The sequence below is a fragment of the Acipenser ruthenus genome, chromosome 31 (assembly GCF_902713425.1).
Source record: "Acipenser ruthenus chromosome 31, fAciRut3.2 maternal haplotype, whole genome shotgun sequence".
NCBI classification, from domain to species: Eukaryota; Metazoa; Chordata; class Actinopteri; order Acipenseriformes; family Acipenseridae; genus Acipenser; species Acipenser ruthenus.
The window spans coordinates 1,858,865-1,869,616 of NC_081219.1; positions in this window are offsets into that span (position 1 = coordinate 1,858,865).

The window sequence follows — 10,752 nt, forward strand, 5'->3', positions numbered from 1 at the left end:
TAACTACTATGTAAATATACAGTAATTAGAAACACTTAATGTAAAGTGTTACCGAAGACATTAGCCAAAATGACAGAGTTAATGGTTAATGGGATAGAGGTCACCTCAAAGTATTTGACTGTTTTCACCACAAGAATTGTGTTGTATCTGATGTTCTTATCTAAATTTCCATGGAACACTATCGCATTCCAATGGGAATATGAGATCTTTGCAAAAAGTCTAACTCACTACACTCACAAGCCAAAACATTTGTTTACTTGATTTAGGATTCACATTTAGTTACGATGCCGCTTCTTACATCAAGAACTATGCAGACAATTATTTAAAGTGGTTGCAGATAACAATATACTTGTATAATTTGTATACGTCTCAGTTTTTAAAGAAACATATCACACAACATGTGTCTTCAGTTTAAAACATGCCATCTGGTACTATACGAGGTGTAAGTCAATTCTCAGTTTGCATGCCTTTCCTTGCAGGAAATCTGACACATGCAGGGTCTTCAGGGTCAAGGCATCTCACTGGCTGCAAAGCATCTCTAAAGACGGCTCTCAAGGGGTGCTGCCAATCTCTTCCAGTGAAAAGACCAGGACTGTGCAAGAAGAACTGAAAGCCAGGCCTGCAAACAAAGATGTATTAGTGCCAGCCAGGTATCATCTTTTCAAATAAAAATACATTTACACATTGAGGACCTGCAGTGTATTGGTGAATGGTTGTGCATGTTGTGGAAAATGTAGGCAATTATTTTGTTCGTTTCAATCACTTTAATGTTAACCCTGCATTAGATGAGCTATCTTTATCACAGTGGTTTTGTTATTTGGCACTTTTGTGAAAACTACTGATTAAACAAAAAGACAGATGCTCACAGTATCTCTCACACACAGCTATTTATACTGGTTAAAAGGAACACATTCCAAACTGTTTACAATTAAACAACAGTTACAAAAACTACACTGAATAAATGTTGTCACTAGTCTTATACAGAATCTCACTCTGAAAGCCCATATATAATAACCTCTGAAGAGACTGTAATGGACACATACCTAAAAGCCATTGCCCTTAAACAGACGACTGTGCATTGTGGACCATATTTGAACACCCTGCAATGTGTTATTACGTTTATGAAATGACACCCCCAGCTGTATACTGCATGTGATCCAATGATTATCAGCTGTATACTGCATGTGATCCAATGATTACCTGCAGTATACTGCATGTGATCCAATGATTACCCGCTGTATACTGCATGTGATCCAATGATTACTCGCTGTATCTCCTTCTAGAGAATTTCTTCTGTCTATAATATGACTTTTTTAACAACAAACCTACAAATCTAGCTAAGCCTTGTTCACATGATATCTGTTACACTTGCACTTCCTGGGTCATTCACCTCAGCAACTGCAACCCTACCTGAAAGCATGGCTTGCAAACAGATATTACTTTAACCCATGTAGTACCATGTATCATGAAAATAGATGTTTACTATGACATGAGTTTATTTCCAAACTGGACATGTGAGACCTATATACCAAATGGAAATGCACACCAGGTAGGGTTTATTTTGTGAGTTACAAGCACTTTATTACTTTGTTTGTCCCTAGCTACTGTACATTCCAACTCAGACAGTGCATGTTTGGAAAAGTCTGTCAGTTACCATGAACAGATGTCATCACAATAACGATGCCAGCTTCACTTCTCTTCCAATTATTTTCAAATACAAGTAAACACCAGCCTAGAGTCCTGGGATGTGTACAAGCTCTATGATCATCCCTTTCCCCTTGAGCATTGTTCCTAGAGGAGACAGATAAAGAAAGGTCAAGTTCCAGCAGTCATAACCAATACATTCCAGAAATGCCTTTGTACCCCCAGCCGCAAGAAGAGAATCCTATAGAATAGAATTCTGGGTGCTATTCAGTGAAAGGTTTGTTCTATCCTCAACAGCAACAAAAGTCTGAAAGGCCTTTATTATTCCTGCATTACTCAGAGTTGTTGAGATAATAAGTAAATGTTCAGTTGTTCCCCTCCATATTTGAAAAAGAGCTGTTCAGCATAAGCATGGCTGACACTTGTTCATTATGAAGATGCATTGCAGCTTCACAAACTTATGAGTGTCAAGACTCATATGGATAATCTGTGAATTCAGAAGATAACACTTAACAATGAATTCCTCTAATTTGAAACTGATCCAGTCACACGGGTATTCAAATGCTTATTCTAGATTGCAGATAGTTAATTAAACAGATGTTGCATGGGGTGGGTGGTGGATGGGTAGTCAACTTAACTGCATGCTAGGGGAGTGAGACAAATTGCAAAGTTAATATTGTTGGAAAGCCTAATTTTCTGTCATTACGTGATTAGGTAATATATTTTAAAGACTAAAACAACAGATCATTGTTGCATCGTTGTATACAGTCATTCACAAGTGACACCGTGCTCCATCTGTTTAGCATTGTGAGCAGTCATTTGCTGGTAATTTAATAACAAGGTCAGAGCTCCACTTTGTTTTCGAACAGAGACAGAGATATTTTTAGTAGAGAAGTTGCACGACTTTGCAGTGTCTTCGATATCAAACTGCCTAAGGAGACATTTCCATTTAATAAATACAGACATGAACATCAAAAACCTCTCACTTTTTGAGGTCTAGTACTCTTTCCATAGGATGAGTGTGTACATCAATCAGACTGTACCTTGTTATCTGACCTTAATGTTTTACCACTGTGCTTTAGTGTCCTGACAATGAATGCAAGATTTCATCATGATGTCACATCTTATCAATCACATTTCTGCTCAGTAGGGAGCTCAATAGTTTTGAAAATAATGAAAAAAATAACACCAGCACAGCAAATCAATCAAGATTGTTTATCATTTACAATGTAGCTGGTTAGTGTTCACTGTAGGTAACAAGCTTGGCAATCTCCCCCTATTCCCCACCACAGTTGCAAATACAATGTGAAAGCAACCAGTAACATGAAAATGTACATCCACTGTATGAGCTTGTAAAAATGCCTCTATTTCCCAGATATTCTGAAAAGGTAAAGAACGATTGTGCTAAAGAATGTTCTTTTCAAGTTTCATCATAACAGGAGAAGCAGTTATACTGTATGTAGAAATACAAGTGTGACATACAGACAGACAGACCGGGCAACTCCATATACCCCAAGATTCTTATACTGTCTCCTATATTGTACTTAAGAATGTGTCCCATCACAATTGGAACAAATGGTTATATAGAAAGACACAATGCAAACTCTAAAATGTGGTAAGTACAACAGTGGGATTTTGAAAACCCTTTTCTGCAGCGGTGTTTGGTTTGACCAAGTCATTTTATCAATTTATTGTATCATAATTGTTTTGACGCAGTTAATTAAATAGAGGACCTTTCTCAAAATAGCTTGATGTTTACTCCTTCTCCTTTATTACTCAGAGAAACACTTTTATGGAAACTCCATTTGGACTGAAAGACAAGATTCTGGTGCAGACTGACACTATTAGAATTTCCCCTTTTGTCAAATGTTACGAAAAGACAGTTTTCATAATTTTAGAGTGTTTTGAAACAGAACAACAAACTAAATAAACCATTTCCTGAATACCAAATTTCATTAAATAAAGCATACGTTAAAGTAAAAGCCAGTAATGTCAAACTACTTGTTTGCACAAAATTATTATTTATTTCTTAGCAGACGCCCTTATCCAGGGCGACTTACAATTGTTACAAGATATCACATTATTTTTTACATACAATTACATTATTTTTTACACATTATTTTACATACAATTACCCATTTATACAGTTGGGTTTTTACTGGAGCAATCTAGGTAAAGTACCTTGCTCAAGGGTATAGCAGCAGTGTCTCCCACCTGGGTTAGAACCCACGACCTTCCGGTCAAGAGTCCAGAGCCCTAACCACTACTCCACCCTGCTGCCCTGTAGCACTCCCCTGTTATATTTTTAGATGTTGTCAACGGTAGGCTTGTTCTTTACACAGTATCAAGCTACCTCTGGAAAAATCCAGTCATGTTCAAGCCTCCAGCTGCCTTCCAGCCAGTGTCTGCCGATGACAGCTCCCAATCTCCAGAGGGACATGTTTGGATGAGACTGAATCTATTTATTTTCCATCAGGGCAGCACTTGCTTCCTGACCACACATTTCTGGGAATGCTCGGGTTCCCATTGGAGCAAGAATGCAAACTCTCTTAGGATGCAGAAGGCCAATACATTTACACATCACTGTGCATACCCACAGTGCAGTCTTCATCTTCTTTCATTAACTGCAAGTACATCGTTGTGACGGATGGCTTTGTGGATGACGTCAGACCAGGATAAAAGGTTTGAACAAACAAAACAAAACACTTTTGTAAAGCAAAAATGTCACGTTGGCCAAAATAGACAGACAAAACACAAAATAAAGTGAACACTAAATAAAACAAGTATCGTGCTGGTTTAAAGCCAGCACGAGTAGCAATTGCTTATATTTGTTTCTAGTTCTTACTGTCTCGCTTTCTCGTTCCCCCTCTGAACACTCTACCCCATTCAGCCAATCAGCCAATTATCAATAAGCACTCGCTGTTGACCACGCATTCTCATGATTTTATCTAAATGGGGCATTTTAACCCCATCCAGGATGTAAACAATAATACAACTGAGTGTTTTTACAAAATTAAAAAAAAAAAACATTTTAAATAATAATATAATAATATAATACACACAAGGACAGGGTGTACCCCGTCACACTGCTCCCCCCTTGTGCGTAGCACACATTGCCTTAAAGGCCAACTCCCCCTTTAAAATCTAGGGTCTCTAGGGTACTCCTGGGCCAAGAAGGGAGGCATCAAGAGGCCCACGAGCGGCAATGTTGCCAGTAACAATGCTGTCAGCGGAAGTGCTGCCAGTGGAGCGAGGTCCTCCTCCCTTAGCACCGAGGAGGACTGATACCTGATGACTGACCCGAGGAGGACTGATACCTGATGACTGACCCGAGGAGGACTGATACCTGACCCGAGGAGGAGTGATACCTGATGACTGACCGAGGAGGAGTGATACCTGATGACTGACCCGAGGAGGAGTGATACCTGATGACTGACCCGAGGGGGAGTGATACCTGACCCGAGGAGGACTGATACCTTATGACTGACCCGAGGAGGAGTGTTACCTGATGACTGACCCAAGGAGGACTGATACCTGATGACTGACCCTAGGAGGAGAGATACCTGATGACTGACCCGAGGAGGAGTGATACCTGATGACTGACCCGAGGAGGAGTGATACCTGATGACTGACCCGAGGAGGAGTGATACCTGATGACTGACCCGAGGAGGAGTGTTACCTGATGACTGACCCGAGGAGGACTGATACCTGATGACTGACCCGAGGAGGAGTGATACCTGATGACTGACCCGAGGAGGAGTGATACCTGATGACTGACCCGAGGAGGAGTGATACCTGATGACTGACCCGAGGAGGAGTGATACCTGATGACTAACCCGAGGAGTGATGCCTGACGACTGACCCGAGGAGGAGTGATACTTGAGCCGTGGAGGACTGATACCTGATGACTGACCCGAGGAGGAGTGATACCTGATGACTGACCCGAGGAGGTTACCTGATGACTGACCCGAGGAGGAGTGATACTTGAGCCAAGGAGGACTGATATCTGATGACTGACCCGAGGAGGAGTGTTACCTGACCCAAGGAGGAGTGATGCCTAATACAGGAAGGAGTGATGTCTGAGGGTGTCCTAAAATGGCCTTTAGGACACCGTACACTTAATTTTACTTTGGTATGGGCAACGTTTTTCCTGGAGCATACATATTGTATACAGCTTGAGGTTATATTCATACAAATACAAATCGCTGACTGACAAAAATGGTACATTTATGATGTAGGCATTTAAAATGTTAAATATTATATCATAAATCTGCCATGAGATGTGATTTTAGTTTTGGGGATTTTGCAGTTGACATTTCCAGACCCACAAGAATCTTGACAGTTTTTTTTTCAATAAATATGATGCATTAACATCTCTTTTGGTACCAAAGTCATTGTTCTCAGCATAAACCAATTAACGGATTTGAATAATGAGGTTCCAAAATAGTAAAATAAGTCAAATAGGCACCTGGATTAAAGGGGGCATTGTAGCATCCACCAGGACTCTGTGCAAATATCTAGAATCTGCTTTAAATTAGAGATGCTACTGTGAGCAGGTCAGTTAATTTGTATTTTTATTAAGCAAGGTAGGTTCATTTAGCAAATGTTGTGTGGGGGTCTGGTGGCGGGCCTGTTGTACTTGATTTTATCTTGAAAATTGTATAGTTTAATATAGGAACAACATTTCCATATACACTTACAATACACTCACACATAATTGTGTTAACTGTGCCCACAAGAAGTAGACCACACTAAAGATATAAACAGGGTCAACAAACTATTGAAAAAAAAACAAGTGAGGAAGTGTCAAAACAAATAAATAAAAAATATTGATGTAGAAACAGACTGCAAAACATAAACTCTGTATTAGCTACTTAGCTTCAATTTCTGGACAAAAATGATACCTCAGTGCAAATAAAAAACTACCTCAAACAGTGACGTTAATGTGACATTCTTTAACAATAATCTTCCAATTGAGTCTTGAGATAACTTAAATCTGTAGTTCCCTGTCAATGCATTACAAAAAAGCAGGGGATGTAATGACCACCACCACTTAATGCAGTATTAATCCCATCGCTGCTTCCCCTGAGCACCAAATACAATCAAAATGAACAAGGAACCCATTACATGAGCAAGGCATGTCTGAGTCCCTGTGAACATTATGAGCTCTTTATTTCCAAGATGAAACCAGGTATACTTGGAAGTATGATCAAGAAATACATGTTTACTCCAGTGATGGAGACTGACTTGGCATGAGCAACTTCTGATCCAGCCTAAATTGAGTAGAAGGTCATATCAGTTGCATGTCAGCTGCTGACATTTCCAATTCTTTCTTTTTGTTTTTGATGATGATGCTAATGAACTGAACATCTTTGCATTTTGGATTACAGAGATTTCTTGGGCGTTACTAAATATTTAGTTTCTGTCCAGCAGCAGTTCCTTTTTCCTTTGTCGATGATATAGCGAAATGAACACACAACCAAAACAAATTATGGGAAATGGCCCGCAATGTCAAAGTCCACTCCCTCCCACCTGCAGCATTAATGCTGTTTCTTATACTGATAAAATGTACAAGAAACACATATAAAGTTCATGTTTCCCAAAATGGGCTTTTAAAGTAAAAAAAAAACGATATATGCAAAAACTAAATATATCTGTAAACTATATATGCAAAAAACAAATGCAACCACATAACTATGCCGACATAGCTACAGTCTAGATCCATGGGAGCATGTCATGTTTATACATTACCTTGTAGAGAGAATGCTTTTGTATTTTATTTGCTTGGAGGATTCATCCTATTCTCTGTACAGTGTAGTGGCGCTGCAGGGTGTCTACATTACAGGCTCCAGTACAAACAGAACAAGGTGCTTACTCTTGGAATATATTACCAGAGGTATTTCCATTCTCTTTGCCAGGTGTCTCCCTGGCAACATGCCCAGGTATGGAGTGTTTGCCAAGTACTAAGTGTTTTATCCAAAGTTCTGCAAAAACAAATGATCGCTAGGCACATGCATTCAATTACATTTAGGTTTCAGAAGAATAAGATTAATTCCAAATGCTCAGCCAATGCTGTGAGGTATCTAGTGGCAATTTTGCTTTCCAATTGGTTCTGATTCGGCAACAGATAATTAATTACAGCCTTCCAGGTGTCAAGAAACATGTATTTTACCAGTTGCCTCATTTTTCTTGTTCATCTTCTTTGAATCCTTTTGACAATGCAGCAACATTTAGAAAAGATACTTTGGTATATTCGGTAGATCTGAACAGTAGTACCGTTCCTATTTACATCATTAAAGAATGGGGTTTTGTGAAATGTATGTATTTTAAAGTGAAATCAATGTAAAAGGTGGCAGTGATTAGATGTGTAACCCATTGTCCTTTGTTTTGAAGTTTAATTTAATCAATGAGATTCTGTATGAACTCGCTAATGATTTCCTAATACTCTTTTAATTCATATTGGATTAGTAATAATCTGTTCATGATAGGTTTGGGGTTTGATATGGATATGTATGAAATAGATCAATATGAAATAGATCAATATATATTGTTAAAGTAATCATAGCTAACAAAATAGTTCCATAAATATTCCTCACCAAGCACATCCATTCATTACATTACGCCTCAAACGTGCAGTTTTGAAAGAAACACATGTTTTAGCAAACATGTATTTCCATTTTAAAACATGGTTTCTGGTACTGCTCTAGGCTAAATCAATATCAGTTTGCAAGCCATGCTTTTAGACTGTCTTGCACACGCTAGCTTATTTCACCTGAAAGGATGAAATTGTCCCTGCCTCTTCAGTGGCTTCTTTCTTAGCCATAACCAATCAGCTGCTTTCCTGATTGACTGGCATGCTTTCACTCAGAAACATGCTTTGACCCAGACAGCAGCCCTGTGGTGCAATGAAGTTTAAGTGCAACCAGAAAACCTGTGAATAAGGCCTAGTAATACCTAATGTAATACCAGATCCAGTATCATGTTTTAAAATGAAATGCATGATTTCTACAACATGTCTATTTCAAAACAGCACATCTGAGACCTACATAATGAATGGATGTGCATGGGACTATTTTGTTAGCTGCAATTGCTTTAACTCCATGGTAATTGCATTGTAGTTACTATAGCATTTCCTCAGCAGCACAGTCTATTCAGCTGAAGTATATCATTCTAGGTGTAATTTAAAATCCATTCCTGTTAGTCTATCTTCTGACTCTTTTAAGATGTAATGTCTGGTGGCCTCAGCTTAAAGGTGGAATTGAAAGGGTTAAAGAATGGATTATTTTGTTACCCATGTGTCATTCGTGTTACAGGACAGTATTTGGTTTCCAATGCTTGTCTTGTATCCTAGCATTGAAATTTTAGAAAGTTTCAGCTCAGTAAGAACAACAGTATCAGTCTCTTAGCTTCAGTCTCACACTGATGATGCAAACAGCTCTCGTAGGATTTTGAACCAAAGCTTTTTGAAATGGTCTTCAGCATCCACAGCTCTACCAGACCTTTTGCATCATCATCCTATAGAACCAACTCATTGTGCTTCACAAAGTCGAATGAAACCTGTTGAATAATGTTACATTACCATATTGAATTACATACCACTTTGTCATTTTCTATATACCAGTACTTAATGAAAAACTGACAAATTGAAAAATTTGACTTTTCATAATCTAACAAAATACTGTACTACAGTAATCCATCACGTGTCCGTCCATCACATATCCACCTGCGGGGCTCGTATCAGCTTCAACCTTCGTCTCAATCTCCTTCCTGTCACTCAGCAGTGAATGCACGCACCCACACTGCAGACGGCTACTCTGTCACAAGCATTGATACATTGTATCTTTCTAAACAAGGGATTTAGGGGTGCACCATGATAAAAGCTGAATCTCAAAACAATAATTGTGTGAATAATGGTATTTAAAACAGGATTCATGTGGCTACCTTTTGACATATCCTCCCTTACTCTGGTCCCGCTGCAGTCTGATACCTGATGTTAAATCAAATATCTACTTTTTATATATATATATATATCCTGTCTCAATCCTAAAATTCTAGGTAATGCAAAAAATGTGGCTATAGCTGTAGGCTTGCGGCTATGAAACATGGTGAGCTTAAACCTTTTAAAAATACAATGATTTTCTATGATGCTATAACAGAAACAAGATAACCATTGGAAACCCAGTAACACAAATTAGGGTGAGAGAATAATACATTTTTAAGCCATTCCCATTCCACCTTTAGCCCCCCCTGGACATTTTTCTGTTTACGACTGTAAGTCGTCCTGGATAAGGGCATCCACTAAGAAATAAATAATAATAACAGAAAGAGGCAACATGAGATTGCGTCAGTGCCCTGATGCCAAGCCTGCTTGTCATTCTACCTCATCTTTGGTAAGCGTTCACAAAGACTAAAACAAACAGGATTTTCACATCAGGATTCAATTTGGGTAGGTATTTAAAAAAGCATTAGGGGAGCCTCCTGTGAAACACTGAACTCTAAGAATATTTGTAAATCTTTGTGGAAACCCAGTGTTCAATTAGCTGGCACTGATTGCAATTTAATCAACAAGGACATCTTGAAGAATACATGCTGCAATTAAAAGAGAATTAGTGCGCAGCATGAACTTGAGAGCGCTTTCTGAACCTGCAAATAAGCAAACGGATGCATACCTAAACGGGACACCGCCACGATCACCATGCATGCGGATTAATACATGGAGCTGTACACACTGGACGTTATTTGTTAAAGGCTTTTACTTCAGTTTACAATTGGCTTCTTTTTATTGCCTTGGCACAGTTCAAGAACATGGGCTTCACCTATTAAAGTACATAGAGCTAACAAAACTATTCCAGTGAATCTTACCATCACTTCATAGATTGACATTTTCCTGTGAAGCACTATGTTAAGCGTGTATTTATTTATTCATTTTGTTATAACATTTCAAAACTAAAAATACAGAATTAGTAAACCGGCCTATTATAATTTAAGTTCAAAGTCATATTCTATATAAATATATAAGAAAAGATAAGAATATAATTAATAACTCATTTCATATTCTATACTATATCTCCTTGAATTCCCAATAATACTTTAAAATATTCTTCAAAT